We start from the raw sequence: 19,801 nt of genomic DNA, 5'->3' as shown, positions 1-19,801 counted from the left end.
GCAGTTCTTGAAATGAGAATGGCACTGTCTGCATAAAGCAGCATGGGGATTTCTCTCTCGTTTACAATTGGCAGGTCCTTTCTAGCCGTTTTCAGGTGCTCAACCAGGGAGTTAATATAAATTAGAAAGAGAACAGGTGCCAAAACACAGCCCTGTTTGACCCAGGTGATTGATGGAAAGTCCAGATAAATCTCCGTTCTGACTATACCGTACTCTGGCTGTAGTATGTTCATGTAGCCTACTGAGTAAGGAGATTATTGCACTGTCAATGCCTAATTGGAGCAATATAGACCACAACTTTGGGCGTTCTACTATATAAAAGGCACATGTTAGGTCCATAAATGTGAGATGGACACACCCTTTTCTGGCCTTAGTGTACTTTTGGATAATCAGGGAAAGATTTAAAGATTGTTCTACGGTACCCAGCCCTGGACGAAAACCAAACTGTAGGTCTGAGAGCCCATGTGACTCTGTAGCCCAGCTTTCCAATTAGGCCAATAGTACCCCTCCTAGAATCTTAACTGTCCTATCTAGAAGAGATATCGGGCATTTGCAGTGAGGCTAACTCTTATCTCTGAAAATAGGAACAGTGATAGCCTCCTTCCAGGTCTTAACTAGGGGGCCTGTAATTGCACATTTTATAACACTTGTTATTAAGGGTGCCCAGAGCTGGAGGGGGGTGGGGAATTTACAGAGGTTATAGGGGATTCTGTTGGGGCCCGGGGGGTTCGCAGGGGGACTGCTTTTAAAAGCTATGATTATGTCTGCCACTTTTATTGAACTGCTTAAATCGAGGGTGGCAGTTGGATCACAGTTAACTATTGTATTAAGTGCTATAAAGGTACGGCCTTATTTTCGAAGGATTCTCTTATCGTACAGGTATCTTTCAATACCTGTTACACAAGTTACTTACTTGTGTAACGATATATCTGTAAGAGACATTAGTTAGTGATAGATTCCTTACCTTAGAATATCCCCAGGCATCAGACTGGATCCGAAAAGTTTTCATCAGCAGTACTCCTGCGCATCGGTAGGCATCATCGTACGGCTCCGCGCACGTCTCTGGCAACGTGATCGCCGAGATGCCGTTGCTGGAGCTACTTAGATGTGCCCACGCACGCTGACGTCAGTTCTGTACACGAATTGCCGCACCAGGAGCTCAGAGCCAGGCAAGATACTGACCACTGGTGCATTGAAACTAGGGCCCTGAAAGGGATGACCTTAACCCTAGAAATCAGTTTGCAGAACGGGGAGGATGGGTGGGGCGGTAAGGAATCTATCAATAACTAATGTCTCTTACAGATATATCGTTACACAAGCAAGTAACTTTTGTATCTGAAAGAGACACGTTAGTAATAGATTCCTTACCTTAGAATAGAACCCCAGCAATACCAATCCCGGTGGTGGGTCTGCGAACCAAGATCACACCAGAAAGTCACGGAGAACAGAACGGCCAAAGAAGCCGTCTCTCCGGACTTCACTGTCAAGGCAATAATGCTTAGTAAAAGTGTGCAGTGAGGCCCACGTGGCTGCCTGACAGATGTCTTGCAGGGGGACACCACGTCCCACTGCAGTAGTAGCAGGGAATCAGTCTTCAAAGTTAATAAACGAAGAGGACAGTTAATAAACGAAGAGGACAGTTGTGAAGCAGCTCAAAAGGAGCGCACATCAGAAAAGTAAGAACCAGATTCAAGTCCCACTGTGGCATCAAAAACGCAATAGGAGGGAAAAGGTGAGTAATGCCTTTGAGAAATCTATTAACAGGGGACTTAAAAAGAGAGGGCTGATCAGGAAGCCTGAGAAAAGCCGAAATCGCAGGCGTATACCGATTTAGTGGAGGGACGCCTGGCTGCCAGAATGGCATCACAGACTTCAGGAGGCAAGTTAAACGGAATCAACTGTCGCCGCTCAATCTCCACGCATGTAGGTGGAGGCTGGACAGGTTTGGGCGGAGGACCGTCCCCTGCTGCTGCGACAAAAGATCCTCCCGAAGAGGTAGTCGGATCGGGGAATCCATGCCCATACTGAGTAGCTCGGGATACCAAACTCTTCGAGCCCAGTCCGGGGCCACAAGAATGACTTGGGCCTGGTCGCGCCTGATCTTCTTCAGCACTCTGGGTAGAAGTGGTATCGGCGGAAAGGCGTACAATAGACCGCAGCTCCACTCGTGACAAAATGCGTTGCCGAGCGGCTGCTGCCTTGGAAACGGCAACGCACAGAAGTGATGACACTGCGCGTTCTCTTCGGTGGCAAACAGATATAACCAAGGCTCTCCCCACTGTTGAAAGAGACCTTCCGCCACCTCCGAGTGAAGATGCCATTCGTGATCCATCAGGCACCGGCTGCTGAGTTTGTCTGCCCTGGCGTTCAGAGAACCTGCCAGGTGTTGAACCGTCAAGGAAATGCTTCGACGTTCCAGTCATGCCCAGAGGCACAGAGCCTCCTGACATAGGGTCCGCGATCCCACCCCACCTTGTTTGTTTCAATACCACATGGCGGTGGTGTTGTCTGTGAACACCTTCACCACCCTCCCCTTGACAGAGGGAATGAATGCTTTCAGTGCAAGAAGGATCGCCCAAAGCTCCAGAAGGTTGATATGGAGCCAGGACTCCGCCGGAGACCAGAGGCCTCTGATCTCCGCCACTCCCATGTGGCCACCCCATCTCAGGAGGGACGCATCCGTCACCACTGTGTGCTCTGTCTGGGGAAGGGAGAGGGATCTGCCACTGACCCAATGCTGATTCGTGAGCCACCACTGCAATTTTTGTGCAGTGCCCTCCGAGATCTGTACGTAGTCGGACAGGTTCCCCTGATGCTGCGCCCACTGGAACTTCAAGTCCCACTGCAGAGCCGGGTAGGACATTGGCAATTGCGGAGGCAGTGCCGGAGCCGCAGGGGCGACACCACCTGCACCCTCAGCCGCGTCACGCAACCGGCTAGGAGAAGGCGAAGAGCGACGGCGCTTCTTTGACTTCTTTTACTTCGCTTTACCTGACTCCGAGTGCGAAGACTTTTAATGGTGGTGATGGCTCCGCGGCCGGTCCCTCGACCTCTTACGGGACCGAAACCTGGAACAGCACGGAGCCGACTCCCGGGCCTCTAGCCACTTTCGGGACCAGCAGTGGGAGCACGACTCGGAGTCGTGATCGCGCCCCAGGCAGTAGAGACACTCACGGTGCGGCTCTGTCACCGACATCGTGCAGGGACAGGCCGTGCAAGACTTAAAACCTGGCATCCCTATGCACCTGAAGTGTAAGTATTAAAAAAACAGAGACAAAAGTCCCCCAAAACTCAAAAAATGAGTGGAGGTAACGCTCTCTCCGGATCTGCGCTTGCTGGCGTGGAAAAAGAAAGAACTGACGTCGGGGCGCGTCTAAGTAGCGCCAGCGACGTCATCTCGTCGATCACGACGCCAGCGACGTGCGTGGGGCCGTACGACGACACCTACCGACGCGCAGGGGTACTGCTGACGAAAATTTTCCCAATCCAGTCTGACGACTGGGGATATTCTAAGGTAAGGAATCTATCACTAACATGTCTCTTTCAGATTTTAGAGTTTTTAACATGTCTCTCTCAATTTTATGAAGTTTAACACTGTATGTGGTCTTCTTTTATTTGCTCTGACTCTTATTGCTCGGTCGAGCCGAATAAATTATTTGATGATGACGGCATACTTTACACAGTGAGAATGAACCCCTTTGTATGACGGCAAAGTACTTATTTGATTTCAGCAAAAACATCATATGGGATTGTGTAGTGCAACCCATGATCCTACTGTCTGTATTGTAGCGTGTTCGTAATTGATAACCTATAACGTATAATCTAATCTTGAGTGAGCCACGAGTGCCGGGCCACTTTCTAGTCACTCATTTGTCTTGACAAGCCTGTCCCAACACACACACATCCTCTCAGTTTTTTCCTAGATGCTCGTTAAAGATTATCTGAGTACATCATCAAAAATGTTTGACAAGTTCTTGGGTAAGTAACTTCATACTTTCATGACAAATTTGCATAGTTTGTCTGAAAAACCTGTATATCGTCTTGGAGGAAGAATCCAACAAAGCTGGGTGGCTCAATTTTTTAAAGATCTAACAAAGTATGTGTTTCCGTAAAGCCAGCAGATGTTGTCTGACTGACTTTAAGAAATTCTGTTTTCACTAAGCCAGAGTTGCAAGGGAAAGTAACCTATTGGCAGATGTATGATATGTGTGTTATTAGTGAAAAGTGGGTGATAGCCTGGAATCTGGAAAAGGTATTCAAGACTTTAACATTTTCTAGACTTGCCTAAATAATGCATAGATGACAGGACATACTTGAGCCCACATTGAGGCACTTTTTTTCGCTTGGTAAGTGCTGATTTAGTTTGTTTTAATTTTTGTTTTATTTCATTTTGGCTTTTTAGTTAGAATTGACTTTGCAGCATTGAATTCTTATTTTTCTGTACACTCACTGTAAGGTTTCTTGAACACAGTTTTTGGGTTCAAATGTTTCTCCTATAAAGGCTGGTTGGTCCTGATAGAGTGTAATAAGGGGTCCTATTCCTTGGGTAATGTAGGGAATCCCATTGTGGTTGATGGTTCAATCAGGTGATGAAGACCTCGCTGTTTCGAGACTCTTATGAGGTCCAATAGACTGTACAGTGCTCACAGTATAACAAGTTACACAAGCCACTTGCTTCTTACTGGGTATGACCCCTTGCGTTTTCTGCTTCAGTTCCTGTATGTGGATGAGTGGGCAAGTGGAACTGTAGTATGGGTTAATTTATGTTGGTGCTCAGGATATTATTATCTTTTTTGGTCTCACCGCGTGCACGTCTGGTGATTCACTTGCGGAAGCGAGCAGCTGACGCCATATGTTATCAATTATCGCGCCTTGCTGCTCGCTCCCGCAAGGGAATCGCGCAGGCCCCCTCCTCTCTCCCCTCCCACTGCTGCAGCGCGAGGCGCGCGCATGCTTTTGCTTGTTTTGGTATGCGCGGGGAGATTAAGTGATTTGAGAATCACAGTCGACCCCTAGGCTCTTGGTTTTCCAGCTCCAAAAGTCGGCAGTCTAGTCCCGAGACCACATCCTCTCCCAATTAATTGTATGATCTCTTTGCATTCCAAGCTTAAAACGCGCTTCTCAGAATCAAAACACACGAGCGCGCAAGGTTGAAGTTAATTCAGGCTGCTGACTACACACACGCGGGAAGCTGAGAAATTGAAGTTTCACAGAAAAGTCAGTACGTAGGATTTCACCGTGAGCACGTGCACCTGAGCAAACTAGGCGTCCAGATAAGGGGAGCTTAAACCGACTGAACACCAGTAGAAAACTTGTCCGGTGGCAGCCCTACTCGTAGCAGGCTTGTGCGACAATCCAGGCACGTTTACTCAGGCTTCAGTCTTATGAGTACCGTCTTGTTTGTCTATAGTCTTTTCCCTGATCATCTCAGCCAGGTTCGCCCTTCTTCTATTTCCACTGACCACTCTAGTCCCCGCCTACCTACCAGTATTGACACTTTCCGGCTGCCTTACTCACGCGCCTTTGTCCCGCTTTCAGTTTTTAATAAAGTTTTCGTGTGTTGAAGCTTTCTTTTCTGCCAAGATGGCGCAGTACGATCTCACCACGAAGATCGCACACTTCCTGGATCGGCACCTTGTTTTCCTGCTACTGGAGTTTCTCTCAGTTAAAGAGGTCAGAGAACAATCCCGGAGAAGGGAGGGGACGGGATCTAAAAGTGCATTGCAGGTCTCGTTGCCGCTGTGCATGTGCTTAGCGTCCCAAAGCCCCTGCCTCGCCATCAGGCTGTCTGTGTAGACGATGATGTAGCGTGTAGCTGAAGTCAGCTCACCCTTACAACAGGTGCAAAAATGTGTTGTCCACCTCATTCAATCTGCAACAGAGTCCCATCTCAAGAGATACTTCGCATAGTCGAGTCATTTGTATAACGTTCACTCCATGCCCAATATATAATTTATGATCATGTTATAAAATCAATTGTATATATTCGAGGGACCACTATTGGATTGAAAGTCCGCATATTAAAGGTTAGATTCGTATGTAACACAGGGAAATTGTAGGCCTAGTTTTCTTCTACTCAGAAGTAGGATTTTGTTTCATTTATGTTTACGTCACGCTGATTGCGTTATTTCTGGGCTGCTCGTTATTTTAACCAGATCGTTTTTATTGTTAAATATTTTTCTAAAAGCTTCTAATGATTGTTTATAAAGTAGATCTACATAGGCATATTTATATTGGCGATTTTACATCCTTACTCCCCAATAACTCCAATAAAAAGAAATAGACATTATTATGTGGTCCACACAGTGGTCCAAATTGTCCTGCCAAGGTCGGGCCAACAGAAAATGCTATTCTCCGAGTTATGTCAGATTGGTCTATTATCTCAGTTTTTTTATCGTAGGTATTATGAACCTATGATTATCGACTGCTTGTTTTAGAAGTGCTACACGCTATATTTGCAATTAAATGATCTGGTTCAAAAGTTGTCTTGGGCAATCTATGAGTAATGTTACTGGATTTCTTTAAGTACATTGTTTGGACAGTTCGTGTTTATTGACAGAACAAAATCATTTAGACGCAACCTTACCAATGAAAGTATGGAGTATTATTTTTTCAATTGGACTATCTGCCCTTAAAAGACAAAATCACAGTTGGATAAGATTGTGAATAAATCTAAGGTGCTCGAAAAATATCAGATCTGATAACTAGGCCATCTTGCCTTCACTTGCTCGGGAAGGCTTTACGTTGTTTTTGAATATATGGCGATTGTATAGAATTGGCAGGCTGGGATTCCTGTTACATAATGTTCGTTTCACAGTGATGGGTAGAAATGTTTTGGTGAGCCTTCAGCTTTACCATTTTTAGGTCGCAGCATTGGGGTCATTCAGAAAGTTGACCTGGGAACACATTCCGCCCGTTGCTTACCGTTGGCTTTGTAGTTTGTAACTCACATATTCTGGCTTTCTATTTGTTGGCTTTATTTGCTTTAGGCTGTTCAGCTTGATTCCGTCCCTCCCGTTGCCCAAACCTTGTTTAATGTGTTCTTCCATGAACTTGCTTCCTGTAAACAGGCCTTTAAATCTTGTTCTTATTTCTCATTCTCATTTGCTGTGCATGCAAAGACTGAGGTCAAATGTCAGGCTTTGGCTTCCAGCGAGCTTGGTGTTTATTTTTATTTCTCTGAATTCAAAGTGAGAGGCTTTATCTGACAATCCTGCTGGCTAGTGGGGGCTGCATGGGTAAGGATGTATAAATTATATATATTTTTATCTTGCACCCAACAAAATGTCAATGACCTATGCTGACGATCAAATCGATACATAGGGTGATGTCATTTTCACACACCGTTTGTGCGCTGTATGATTTTATCAGTAAAACTGTATGTGGGTACATATGTAACTGTGATTTTAACTGAAGATGTGTTGTCTGTAATGGCAGTGTCCTAACATACCATGCATACTCCACGTTACCCCAATCTACTGTGAGCCACTCCACCCTACGCCATGCCACTCCGCTCTGTCACTGCACTCTTCTCTGTACCACTCCACTGTGGGCCTCTACTCTACCCCACTCCTCTCTATGCCACACACTCTTCTATGCACCACTGCACACTACACCACTCTGTGCCACTCTTCTCTGTAACACTGCACTCTACTCAGCAGTGGTGCAGTGCCAATGCACTCTACACCAATGCACTCCATTACACTCCTATACACCACTACACTCTACAACATTATACTTTGCAACACCAGTCTCTCTGCCACTCAAATCTACTCTGCACCACTCCTCTCTGACACTCTGCTCTCTACAACACTATGCTCTATACAACTGCACTCTATAACACGTCACTGTACTCTGAAGGGATTTACGCTGCCACTGTAGTCTACGCCACTCTATTGCATGCCACTGAACGGAACTGCAGTCCACGCCACTACACTGTCACTTTGCTCAAAACCAATATACGCCATACCAGTGATACTCAAAGTACAGCCTGGGGGCCACATGCAACCCTCCTGTTCTTTACATGCGGCCCCCTGGGCTGCAGCAGCAGCACTGACCTGCTGTTTACTCGAATCAGCACTAACATGAATACAAATGTTTTAGGAACACCTTCATTTTTAAAGACGGCAAACGTTTAAAAATACATGTATTTCATTGACCTGTGGAACCATTTCACCTTAGTAAATCATATTTTAGCAGTGCATTCAGAAGTATTTTTCTTAAAGGGATGGTTTTCAAACCTTAATTTAGAAAAGTTCATTCTACCCCATCCCCCACCCTGACAACAACGCCATGATTACATCCAAGCACAGGAGATGGTTTTGAACAGCACACATCCTGAAGTCATGTATTTCGAGTTTCTCTTATATGTGATAATGAAGAACAAGCATTGGCATAGCCAATAGCTCTCGCTTTTGGGACCTTGTAAGTATTTAGTTATGCAGCACAATATCCTTGGTGCAACAACATCAACCATTGCATGGCTAAACACTTATAAGGTCCCAAAGGCAAGACCTATTGGCTATACCAATGCTTGTTAAGTGTGGGAAATGTCCCATATTTGATGATTTTGGGGTAGGGCTAACCAGAAGAAAGTGGGTAGTTGGCCCTCGTCTTGGTCGGCTAAACTCACATTAACCTATTTCTGCATACAGGGTCCATTGTTGTATCGGGCATCCTCCTCGTAGGCCAGACAATACTTGTCTGGTTATTTAGGGGCGAAGGACCAAGGGGGTCTCTTCCACTCTAGTAGGTGAAATATTAGGTTTTAAACTTTGCCAGATTCTTGCCTATGTTATGGGCTGGAGCGTGCCATTTTCAGAAAAATGTATAGTGGCCTTTCAGGGGAGGAAGATTGTTACTAGAACATTATTGTGATGATCTATTGACTTCCAGGCGAGCTCCAAATTTATAACACAGACAAGTGCATTGATTTTGACTTCTACAAATCGTTTGTTGAAAGAGTGTTTAACAGTGTGTTTCTGGGTTATTTAAGGGAAGTGACGCCTTTTTGAAAGTTTATAAACATATTGTTTGAATTAATTTTTGAACTATTTGATACCAGCCGGCATAGAATTTGTCACTAGGTTGTAGTGTTCTCAAGGGATTAATGTTGTATGGGTAGAGGCTCTTCAATTTATCTTTTTTTCCAGTTTGCCAATGACTCACTGGGTGTTCATTGGGTTTTGCTTTGAGGGCTAGTGAATATGTTGTTATGTGTAAGACACTAAATGTAGCTTATGCATCCAAGATGTTGTCCCTGATCATTTGATCTTAGGGGGTTGATATGCTTGGTGGTGCATTTCAATTCTTATTCCCAGCAGACAGGCGTCCAGCTGCATCCATGATAAAATACAGGTCAAGCCAGTCTCAGCCCCATGAGCATTATATATATTGGGTATCTCGTCGTTGTTACATACACTGTGGCTGCAGTGTTCCCTGCTCCTAGTACCGGTGAGCCACCCTGCCCCGACTTTTGAATTTCTAGGCCAGATTTTGGCAATCATTTCTATTGCACTCTGTTCCTGTAGTTCTTGTGAAAATGAGAATTTTATCGCTTGCAATTGCAGGAGTGTTCTAGCATGGTAAACCATGCTTCAAAGGAGAACTTGGTACTGTGTTTTGCAGCACAGTACTTTGTGAAGTTCTCGTAGTACCCTATAAATATATGGCAGCAGAACTTTTACAGTTTTTTCATTCCCATTTAATCTGTGGATTTTTGAACAGTAGAATGTCTGCAAACTATGGTTAATAGAATTGCTAAGCTGTGACAATCGCAGAGACCATGATTTACATTTATGTGTGTGGTCCTCAATTAAATTTGGAGACAGCCGAAAATCCTCCTGTTTCTAGAGGATACTTTAAACACAAAGTAGACTACGATGAATGAATTTCTTCCTCCAGAGCGATGCGTCTGAGAAGGAAATTCAGCCGATGGGTTCTACTCCGTATTTAGAGTTTGGAAGAACCAGAAAATCATCAAATTTCTGGAACAAACTCTAAAATGAGTTTTTAATGGCTAGTTTGGATTGCATAATATTATTTTGATTTATGAGAAAGAGGTGCACTATTCATTACTTTGTATGAGTACAATAGTCTTCATGCTACAAATGATTAATATGGTCTATAAATGTCTATTTTCTGTGTTTTGATGGCTGTGTCAGCCTCCGATTTCGGTTTCATGCATCTGCAGTTGGCAGCTTTTTAGGTTTTGCCGAAAATCTCTTGCATTCAATATATCTCAAAAGTGGCTCTTATCAGTTCCCGTCGCTGAAGTACTATGTTAATGCGCGTTTGTGTCAGACTATTTTGGGGCATTACTTTCCCTGGCTGCATTAAACCATATCGCACATTTTGTTTACTTAACCTGGCAGCACTGCTGTCTCCATTTCTTTGATTTTCTGGTCCATTTGATTATTTTTTTCGGCCTTTAACTTCTTTTGACTTATAACTTTCAGGGCTTGCTCATTTTTTAGTGAAACCGTGTCACACATCACTGCCGTCACCATTTGTTTCATTCTCTGATATGTTTTATTCTTATTTCGGCTTTTACCTTTCACAACTTGCTTATTTGCCTTCAAACTGTGTCGCACATCACTTTCCTCGCCATTTGTTTTATTTTACAATACTTTTATTACTTATTTGGACTTTCAACTTTCCTGAAATGCACACATTTGCTTAAGTACTTTGGCTCATAGCCTTGCACATTTTCAAGTGAAACCGTGGCACACATTACTGCCGTCTCCATCTGCCGACTTGGGAACTAGGGAAACTGGTTCATGTTTCAGCACCAGCATTACATCTTGTAAATTTGGGCCATTCACTTAATCTCATGTACCTTTGGGTGAAGTTCACACTATATAAAAAATGTAGATACAGCAAAATCAAAAATATGTGCCCTTATTCGTGCAACTTTTTGGGAACTGTGCTTCTACGCTTTTGTGGCTCTGACGCCTTTCACATAAAATAGTTGTTTAAAGCATGCTGGCAAGCTGCATACATTTGTTAGGAAACCACACACTTGATTTATTTGCCCTCTGTAAGCACACATTTGAAGCGTGCATTATGATATTATTATTTATAAGGGGTAAAATCACACAAACATTAAAGGTTAGCACTTACTAAAGGTTGCAGGGTTGCGCACGTGCCTGTGCACAACGTTGCACTTAAATGTATTGAATCGCTTTATTTGAGCACTAGTTACATTACACAACGACACATACATTTTTTGGGTCGGTATGGGTAAATGAAGTAATTTGCCCCGAATCACAGGGTGTTGAGCCGATGCCGAGACTTGAACCTCGTTCCCAGCTCCAAAGGTGGCAGCTCTGGCCGTTACTCCACATCCGAGCCATTACACTCTGACTCCGAGCTTTGCATTCTTCTGCTATCTGGCGCAGGGCGCTTTAAGCACACCATGCAGAGGTGAGGCAAGGATGCATGTGCCTGCTGGGGGAGGTACCCATTTCTAAACTTGCACTGACCTCCAGCACTTGTTACACTTGTTAGCACTGTCTGCGCATAGTTCGTACACAGCTCATTAGTAGGGGGTTCAACACCCAAATATAGCAATCAATCAGGGGTTTATAAAGCACGCTACTCACCCGTGAGGGTCTCAAGGCGCTAGGGGGTGGGGGGCAGCTTCGGATCAGTCGAAGAGCCAGGTCTTGAGGTCCTTCCTGAACGTGTGCAGGGTCGGGGAGGGTCTGATGTTCACAGGGAGCTCATTCCAGGTCTTGGCTGCGATGTAGGAGAAGGCTGTCCCTCCTGTTCTGTTTCTGCGGATGCAGGGGACCTCTGCCAGGGTGAGGTCGGCAGAGCGGAGGTTCCTCTTCGGTACGTGGAAGGATACTCTCTTGTTGAGTTATTTGGGTCCGATGTTGTTGAGGGATTTGTAGGCGTGGATGAGGAGTTTGAAGGTGACCCTCTTCTCGACGGGGAGCCAGTGGAGGTCCCGTAGGTGCTGGGTCATGTGTTTGTGACGCGGTGTCCCGAGGACAAGTCTGACTGTGGCGTTCTGGATGGTTTGGAGTTTGCGTAGAAGCATTCTGTTGATTCCGGCGTAAAGGGCGTTGTCGTAGTCCAGTCTGCTGGTTATGAGCGTGTGGGTGACGGTCCTTCTGCAGTTGGGGGGATACATTTCAAGGTCTTGCGGAGGATGCGCAGGCAGTTGAAACTAGTGGAAGCAACGGCGTTGATCTGGCGGTTCATGGAGAGGGAGGAGTCTAGGATGATGCCGCGGTTTTGTGCATGGTCTGTCGAGGTGGGTGGATTCCCGAGGGCGGAGGGCCACCAGGTGTTGTCCCAGGCAGAGGTGCCAGGTCCGAGGGCGAGGACCTCGGTCTTCTCTGAGTTGAGCTTAAGACACCTGTCTTTCATCCAGGCTGCTACGTTCTTCATTCCTTCCTGGAAGTAGAGTCTGGTGTCTTCGGGATTCTTCGTGAGTGAGAGGATGAGCTGAGTGCCGTCGGTGTAGTATACAATGCTGAGCCCATGCTGTCTGGCGAGGGGGGCCATGTAGATGTTGAAGAGCGTGGGGCTGAGCTATGATCCTCGGGGTACTCCGCAGATAATATCGATGGGTTCGGAGAGGAAGGGAGGGAGTCTGATCCTCTGGGTTCTGCCGGAGATAAAGGATTGGATCCAGTCGAGTGCGGCTCCTTGTATCCCGGCGTCGTGAAGTCTGGCTGCGAACGTGCGATGTGAAACGGTGTCGAAGGCTGCGGAGAGGTCTAGAAGGATGAGGGCCGCAGTGTGTCTCTGGTCGAATAGCATGCGGATGTCGTCGGTGGCGGCGAGGAGGGTGGTCTCGGTGCTGTGGTTGCTGCGGAATCCAGACTGAAAGGCGTCAAGGATGGAGTTGTCTTCGACGAAGGCAGTCAGCTGGGTGTTTACGAGTCTCCCGGTGACTTTGGCCGCGAAGGGGAGGAGAGAGATGGGCCGGTAGTTTTTCAGGTATGTTGGGTCGGCCTTTGGTTTCTTGAGGAGGGGTTTAACCTCTGCCCGTTTCCAGTCGTCTGGGAAAATGCCGGACATGAAGGAGACGTTGATGGTCCGTCCTAGTTCGGGTGTGATGGCGGCGACGGCCCTGTGGAAGATGTGTGGTGGGCAGGGATCCGTTGGGGCTCCTGAGTGGGTTTTCTTCATGTTTGCGGTGATGTGTTCGACGGTGGCGGGATTCCAGGTCACGATGGTTGGCTTATTGTGGCGTTGGGGGGGGGGGGGGATGTCCAGCATCTGTTCGCTGAAGTTGTCGTAGAGGACCTTGATCTTCAGATGGAAGTAGGAGCTGAGCTTGTCACAAAGTTCCTGGGAAGGTGTGACGTCCTTGGCTTCTCTGGGACGTTTTGCGAACTACTGTTTGACGTTAAACAGTTCCCTGCCGTTGGTCGCATTGGTCTGGACTTTGTCTGTTATGAAGGTCCGTTTGGTGTCTCTTATGTGCTGGTGGTATTCCTTCAGGGCGCTCCTGTGGTTGTTCCGTGCTTCCGTGGTTTTCTGGTTTTGCCAGGTTTTCACTAGGCGTCTACAGGAGCATCTGGCTTCTTGCAGTTCCGTGGTGAACCAGGCGGCCTTCAGAGGTCGTTGTTTGGACGGGTGGCAGAGGGGTGCGAGCTTGTCGGCACAGCGGGAGATCCAGCGGTGAAATTCCATGGCTGCGGAGTTGGTGTCGGTCGTGGCGCTGGGGGGGGACTTGGAGGAAGGTGGTGTTGAGGTGCTCCCCTGTGAACTTGCTCCAGTTCCTTCACGGCGGGCGCAGGGCGGGTTTGGGTGCGGTGGTGGGGTTGAAGGTGAAGTGCACACAGTGGTGGTCCATTTAGTAGCGCTGGGTGGTGTGGCTCAACCAGACGTTTGTCCCTCCTGCGAAGATTAGGTCGAGGGTGTGTCCAGCTCTGTGAGTGGGTGTGTTGACCAGCTGCTTTAGTCCGAGGTTGGTGAGGTTGTCGAGGAGAGTGGTGGAGTCAGGGTCATTGCAGTTGTTGAGGTGGAAGTTCAGGTCTCCGAGTAGTATGTAGTCCGTGGAGGTGATGGCATGGGTTGCGGCGAACTCGGCGATGGTAGTTGTGAACTGGGTGCGAGGTTCCAGCGGTCTGTAGATGAGGTTGCCGCGTAGCGTGGTCCTGGGGCTGGGGCTGGTCTGGAAGTGGAGGTGTTCTGTGTTGGAGTGGGGGTCACTCGTGCTGTGTGTGAAAAGTCAGAGGGGGGTCTTGTGTGTGATGGCGAGTCCTCCTCCTGGGCGGTGGGGGCTGTCCTTTCCCTGGATCTTGTAGCCGTCGGGGATGGCAGTGGCGATGTCGGAGCCAGAGGTGGCGTTGGTCCAGGTTTCCGTTAAGAAAGCGACGTCGGGCGAGAGGGTGTTGATCAGGTCCCAGATCTCTACGGCGTGTTGGTGCAGGGAGCGTACCTTGAGGAGAATGCATGTCAGGGTTTCGGCGGTGCATGAGTCAGGCGGGCCTTTTGGTGGTTGCGTTGGTTTTGTCGATGGTGAAGGATATGTGGCAGGATCTGCACGAGAACTGCCCGTGGGTGGTGTTCGGCGAGGATCTCTCACATTCGGTGTGTCTTCAGGGATTGAGTGCGTGGAGAGTGGTGGAATCGTAGCGGTGGGCCCTGGGAGATCCAGGGTTCCTGGCGCTGGCCGCGGTCAAGTCGCGTACGGGCGCAGACGGGCGTGCCTTAGGCGCGCCTTCGGCGTGCCAGCGGTGCATCCCATTAAGTAGGGGAGGGGGCGGGACTGGAGGTATGGAGGCGACAGCGGGGGCTGTGCCGGGGGGAAGGGCCACAGGGGCAGCAGCGGCGGGAACGGCTGACTCTAACTGAAAAACGTGAAGTCAAGAATAAAGCGAGAAGGCTACCAAAATAACAATAGAAAGTGAAGCACTTTCCCAAAAAGGCGTGGAACCTGTATACTCAAAATGAAATTGCAATGAATGCCTGTTTCCCAGGAAAAAGACAAGGTAAGAATTTAAATGAGCTGATGCCGGCTGCCGGCACGAACCCAGAACAGGGTAGGGCTCAGCAGCTGAGGCGAGGTGGTGCTGCACGCGGAGCTGCTGGGGAGAGTGCTGGCCTGGACCGAAGATCTAGGTTTCACACGCGCTCCCCTGAGCGGCTGCCATTAAGTAGGAGAGGGGGGCGGGACTGGAGGTAGGGAGGCAGGAGCGGGGGCTGTGTCGGGGGGAGGAGCGGTGAGAGCTGCAGACTCTAACTGAAAAACGTGAAGTCAAGAATAAAGCGAGAAGGCTACCAAAATAACAATAAAAAGTGAAGCATTTTACCAAAAAGGCGTGGAGCCTGTATACCCAAAACGAAAGCGCAATAGATGGCCTGTCTCCCAGGAAAAAGACAAGGGGAGAATTTAAATGAGCAATAAGCAACAGAAAGGTGACCAGTCGACCTTTGCGAGGGCATTCTACTGCGCGTCACTGTGTTTTCAGTAACTTTTGAACAGTTTGCGCTGGAAACTTTTTAAAAAAATCTGCAGAATATGCATCCGATGATGGATTATGTGGCAAATCCATAATTGCGTGAAAAATATTGGTTTACAGCTTTATATGGCATCTAAATTGGTTTGTAAAATAGCTTGCAGCACTTTTAGAAAGATTTTCTTAGGTGTATTTCACAGATTGTCAATTTTAGGAATCTGTTGAAGAGCCGACTCTGCTTTACTTTCATAATGCCAGCAGAGCTCAGATTGCACTAGGATCTCTTTTCATAAACCACAAATATTTCTTCCTGATTACTCTCCCTTCTTACTCATCCCTTGCACAAGCTCAGTGAAGCCACGACATGAAACCTTAAACTGCTTTTCCAAATAGTGTGCAGTTGTTATAATGCGCCATATCTCGCTCAATAGTCAGCCCTGCTCTTTGCCATGTTTCCGCTTTGATACCACTCTGAGTGGACCGGTAAATGTCCACAAATCTAGCTTTTAGATTTTTTTTAATTTAGGGGCCCATTACAATTGCGGAAGGCTTGTCACCGCCAGCCATGCGGTGCCGGTCCTTCTGCAATCGGACCGCGATTCTCTCTCCCCCCGCCACATTACGATGGCGGAGGGAATTGTGCTCGGACATGGGCGGACGCAAAGACCGTCCGCCACTGAACCGCCACAGGCAATCGTTGTGATTGCCTGGCGGAACGGTCTGCATCAGTGAAATGGTGGCGGTGCCTAGCAGGCACCATCTCCCAGATCACGATGCTGTCTCCAGCCAGCCTTTCCGTGGCGGGTAAACCGACATTGAAAGGCTGGTGGAGATTGGTTTTGGGGGCCCGTTGCAGGCCCCCCTTGTGTTGGGGGAGGTGTGGGTGCACTGGGGGGTACCCATGGTACCCCCCCTACATTTCACTACACCAAAGCCACGTAGTGCAGTGAAATGCACAACAATGCCATTTTATCTGTGCGGCGGGTGCTGCTGTCAGCAGCACCCGCCACAATGTTAATAAGCAATGTTAATAAGCAAAATGCGACCCCCATGGTGGCGATCGCATCCTTATTTAGTGTGCGGGACCGCCCTATGTATTGCGGACGGTCCCGGTCCCCACTACGATGGCGGACGGACTCCAGTCCGTCCGCCATCGTAATCGGCACCTTAGTTTGTAGATGAACCAGGCAAAGACAGCCTCACCTGTCTCGAGAATGCAACAGGATCCCTTTCCCATATTGTGTAAGAATCTTACTGCAAGCTCTTTGAAGTGTCCTTCTCCAGATCAGGGTGTTTTCACAGCAGTCTTTTAGCTAGATTGCTGGTTTAGTTTCAAACCAGCTGAGAGCATTTTTGGGGTAGAGGAGACATTATAATGCAGTTGCCAAATGCCTTTAGTAGCATGAGGAGGTGTACATCCTTTATTCATGTACCTTCTACACTCCAGACATACATGAATAACAGTCTTCTCAATTATTACAAAATCTCTCATTTAAAAGGCAATAAAAACTCGAGTAATGGTCAGCTCCTTCTCACCTGTCATGTTGATTGGGCCTCCTTATGGATCCAGATTTATCCCAAACTAGTTGGCCACAGCATCAAAGGTTTTCCTAGGCTTCTGCCAAATTCCATTGAAAATTAAATAGTTTCTCGTGTGTTTTCTAATTATGGTTTCATGATCACCCCACTGCCATTCAGTCAACATTTCAAACCCCACTCCTTTTGTTTACGTAACACTGTTCTTGCAATTGACCAAGTAAGGGCCAGACCCATCAGGCCCTCTTCTGTAGCTCAAGGTAAGAGCAAGAATCACAAAAACATTGTGTATGTGGTTTGAAGATGTTTCTACACTCTCATCCCAGTTGTTATGCACTCTTCCCAACCTTAAAGAAAAATATACGTACGGTGGCAGAGAATGCAAGGTCCTGTGGGCTCCTGTGCTCTCTGGTTTGATGTTCTTCCTCCAAAAGTATTGGCACGAGCAGCAGCATCCTCAGGATTTTAATTGCCGCCGATAAGATTAGCCTAATGCGGTTTATGTTCTGGTTGCAGGAGTCTGTGTGACATATAGGTGGGAGGTTCAAGACCCAGCACAAGAGATTCAGCTTTTCATTATTTGAATGTTGGTAAAATGTGTATGACTGGGCAAAGTAATAGCAAATCCTATAACTTTTGTACTCCGAAGCTACAAGACTGCGATAGAACATGCTATGTAAAAATCTGATTGTCAGAAAAAGTTACCGAGGATCTTCGGAGTGAGATAGCCCTTAGCTATTCCTCGAATGGCATTTCTCAACCCACCTCTAATTATGACTTCTCAATTCTCGTTTTGTGGATTCAGACCTGATAAGGTTGCCTGCAGATGGACTCTCGAGAACAGCAGTAAACTCCTTGCTATGTCAAACTTGTTCTGTGGCCCTGACTTACCCAGTAGAAATGGAAACAACCAAACAATGATGATATTGTCAAATCAGGGCTACTGGAGGTGAAACTGAAAAGAAACATTTTTCCTGCTGTCGGGAATGGCTGTTTATCCTACACACAAACATGCACTAATCTGTACGATTGATTGAATTGACTTGTGAAGGACCACAAATGATGTGGAGAAATTGAAGATGCCGTGTGTTGCAGGGCGGTTTCTAGTATCTAGAGTTGTTTTCAGAGCTAAACGCAGGAGGTTGAAATCCAGTGGTAAATAACTTCCCTTGAAGTATGCACCAAGCCTGCTTCATAAAGCGTATGTGAACCATAATGCTGTCATCTGTACACTAATATTAGGCCAGGGTCTGCCTTCTACTTTTTTACAAGTAGTTAGTAGGAATTTTGGAAGAGGGCTTTGGAATACAATATTCCTTTCATCACAGGAGGGGAAGGCTGACAGAACTGGTCGAATTATGCTACTTACGATGGTGAACTCCAGAACATAGTTTTCTAGTAATTGATTTGTTTAACCTATTCCCTAGTATTAAACACACATTTATTCCTGGCTCTGACTTTAAGAAATGTGTACTGCAAGCAGGAAGAGTCTGTGATTGTAAACCTATGTAATGTATTATTGCATCTATTATAGGTACAGTATGCCCTGTTTTCCACTTTTCTAATGAAACTGTTGCCTTGTTTTGTGGCCACAAAACGTTGTCTTTGCAAACACATGCAACTGGGCCAATTCAGAAAATGATTGAAAAGTCTGTCCGCACAAGTTTATTTTGGTTCTCGAAATGTTTTTCAAAATCTTGGTGTCCAAGATTGTGTTTGAAGGGCAAAAGACAAAAATAGCTGTGCAGAAAGTCAGCAAAATATTTAATTGGAAAAAATCGTATCCTTGTGAGGGAAATAATGTAGCTATTATCTCGAGAATGCTGCACGTTCTGCAAAATGTTATGACTGTCCTTTTGTCAAATGCGTCATTGTGGATGTTGCCTCAAGTGACCAGATTCTCTTGCAAGCCTGGTCTCAAACACTCTTCTTTCAAGGAAGAACACACCGTGCTAAGAAGGTGAGCAGTGTGCTGGCCTGGAAGAGATGCCCTGATACTTGTTAGTGAAGAGCTCCACCGTCACGTAGCTCTTTTCTACACTTTGTGGAACATTCTGGACAACATGAAAGTGTTAACATGCCATAACATGCCTTTGATATTGATTGGCTTAAACTAGTTATTTGTGAGTTAAGAAAGAAGCTACATAGCCGTGCATCAGGGCTTTGGATTCTCGCCTGGAAACAGTTGTAGCCGGGTTGGTGCCACAAGGCAGGGAACCTTCCAGAACAGGCGCTATGTCACTCTACAATAAACATAGGAAAGTAGATTTGAAGGATTTTTTTATTGATTGGATTAAGATTACCGACCTGTGGCAAGGTGTGCCCAAGTTTAAAAACTCCTACCTGTCCTTCTGGCATATGAGAACCAGATTGAACCAGAAGAAGGAGGCAAACCCTCACTTCTGCTATGCTGGAGCAGTCCCGGCCAGCCTGCTAGAAGAACAAGGGCTACTCCTACACCTGCCTTAATCTTTGTCCAACTATACAGAGTCCAGGAGAGACACTGTCTGACTGGGTCCACACATGATGTAGATCAACTCTGCTGCCTGTGTACTAGGAGATTTTGCCTCTGGAGCGCTAGGGTCCAGAACGCTTGAGAAGGTCCAGTTTAAGAGGAGGCTATTGATGCATTTACAGGGTCCCAGGTAAATGGCTGGCTGTTGGGAAGATGTGTGGAGCCCTGCACAATCGAGCCCTAGAGGAGTGAGGCCCAGAGACCAGTCCAGATGACCATGCTGAAAACGTTACTTAAGAAGATCAGGACTTTTTTGTGGGACAGTTGACTGACCAAAGCTCCTTACTTGTGAGCTTGAGAAGATCGGGGTGAAGGAGTAGCATCT

The 19,801-nt window shown here is 46.8% G+C and overlaps 1 protein-coding gene across 2 annotated transcripts in view; it reads left to right on the top strand.

The window, feature by feature from the left end:
* The window catches only part of MRPS6 (mitochondrial ribosomal protein S6), a 144,195-nt gene that overhangs the window by 77,108 nt on the left and 47,286 nt on the right, over positions 1-19,801 (top strand). The gene's annotated exons all lie outside the window — the stretch shown is intronic.

The sequence above is a fragment of the Triturus cristatus genome, chromosome 8 (genome assembly GCF_964204655.1).
Source record: "Triturus cristatus chromosome 8, aTriCri1.1, whole genome shotgun sequence".
Taxonomy (NCBI): Eukaryota; Metazoa; Chordata; class Amphibia; order Caudata; family Salamandridae; genus Triturus; species Triturus cristatus.
The sequence above is the reverse complement of the archived record's forward strand: the minus strand, read 5'-3'. Positions and strand labels throughout refer to the sequence as shown.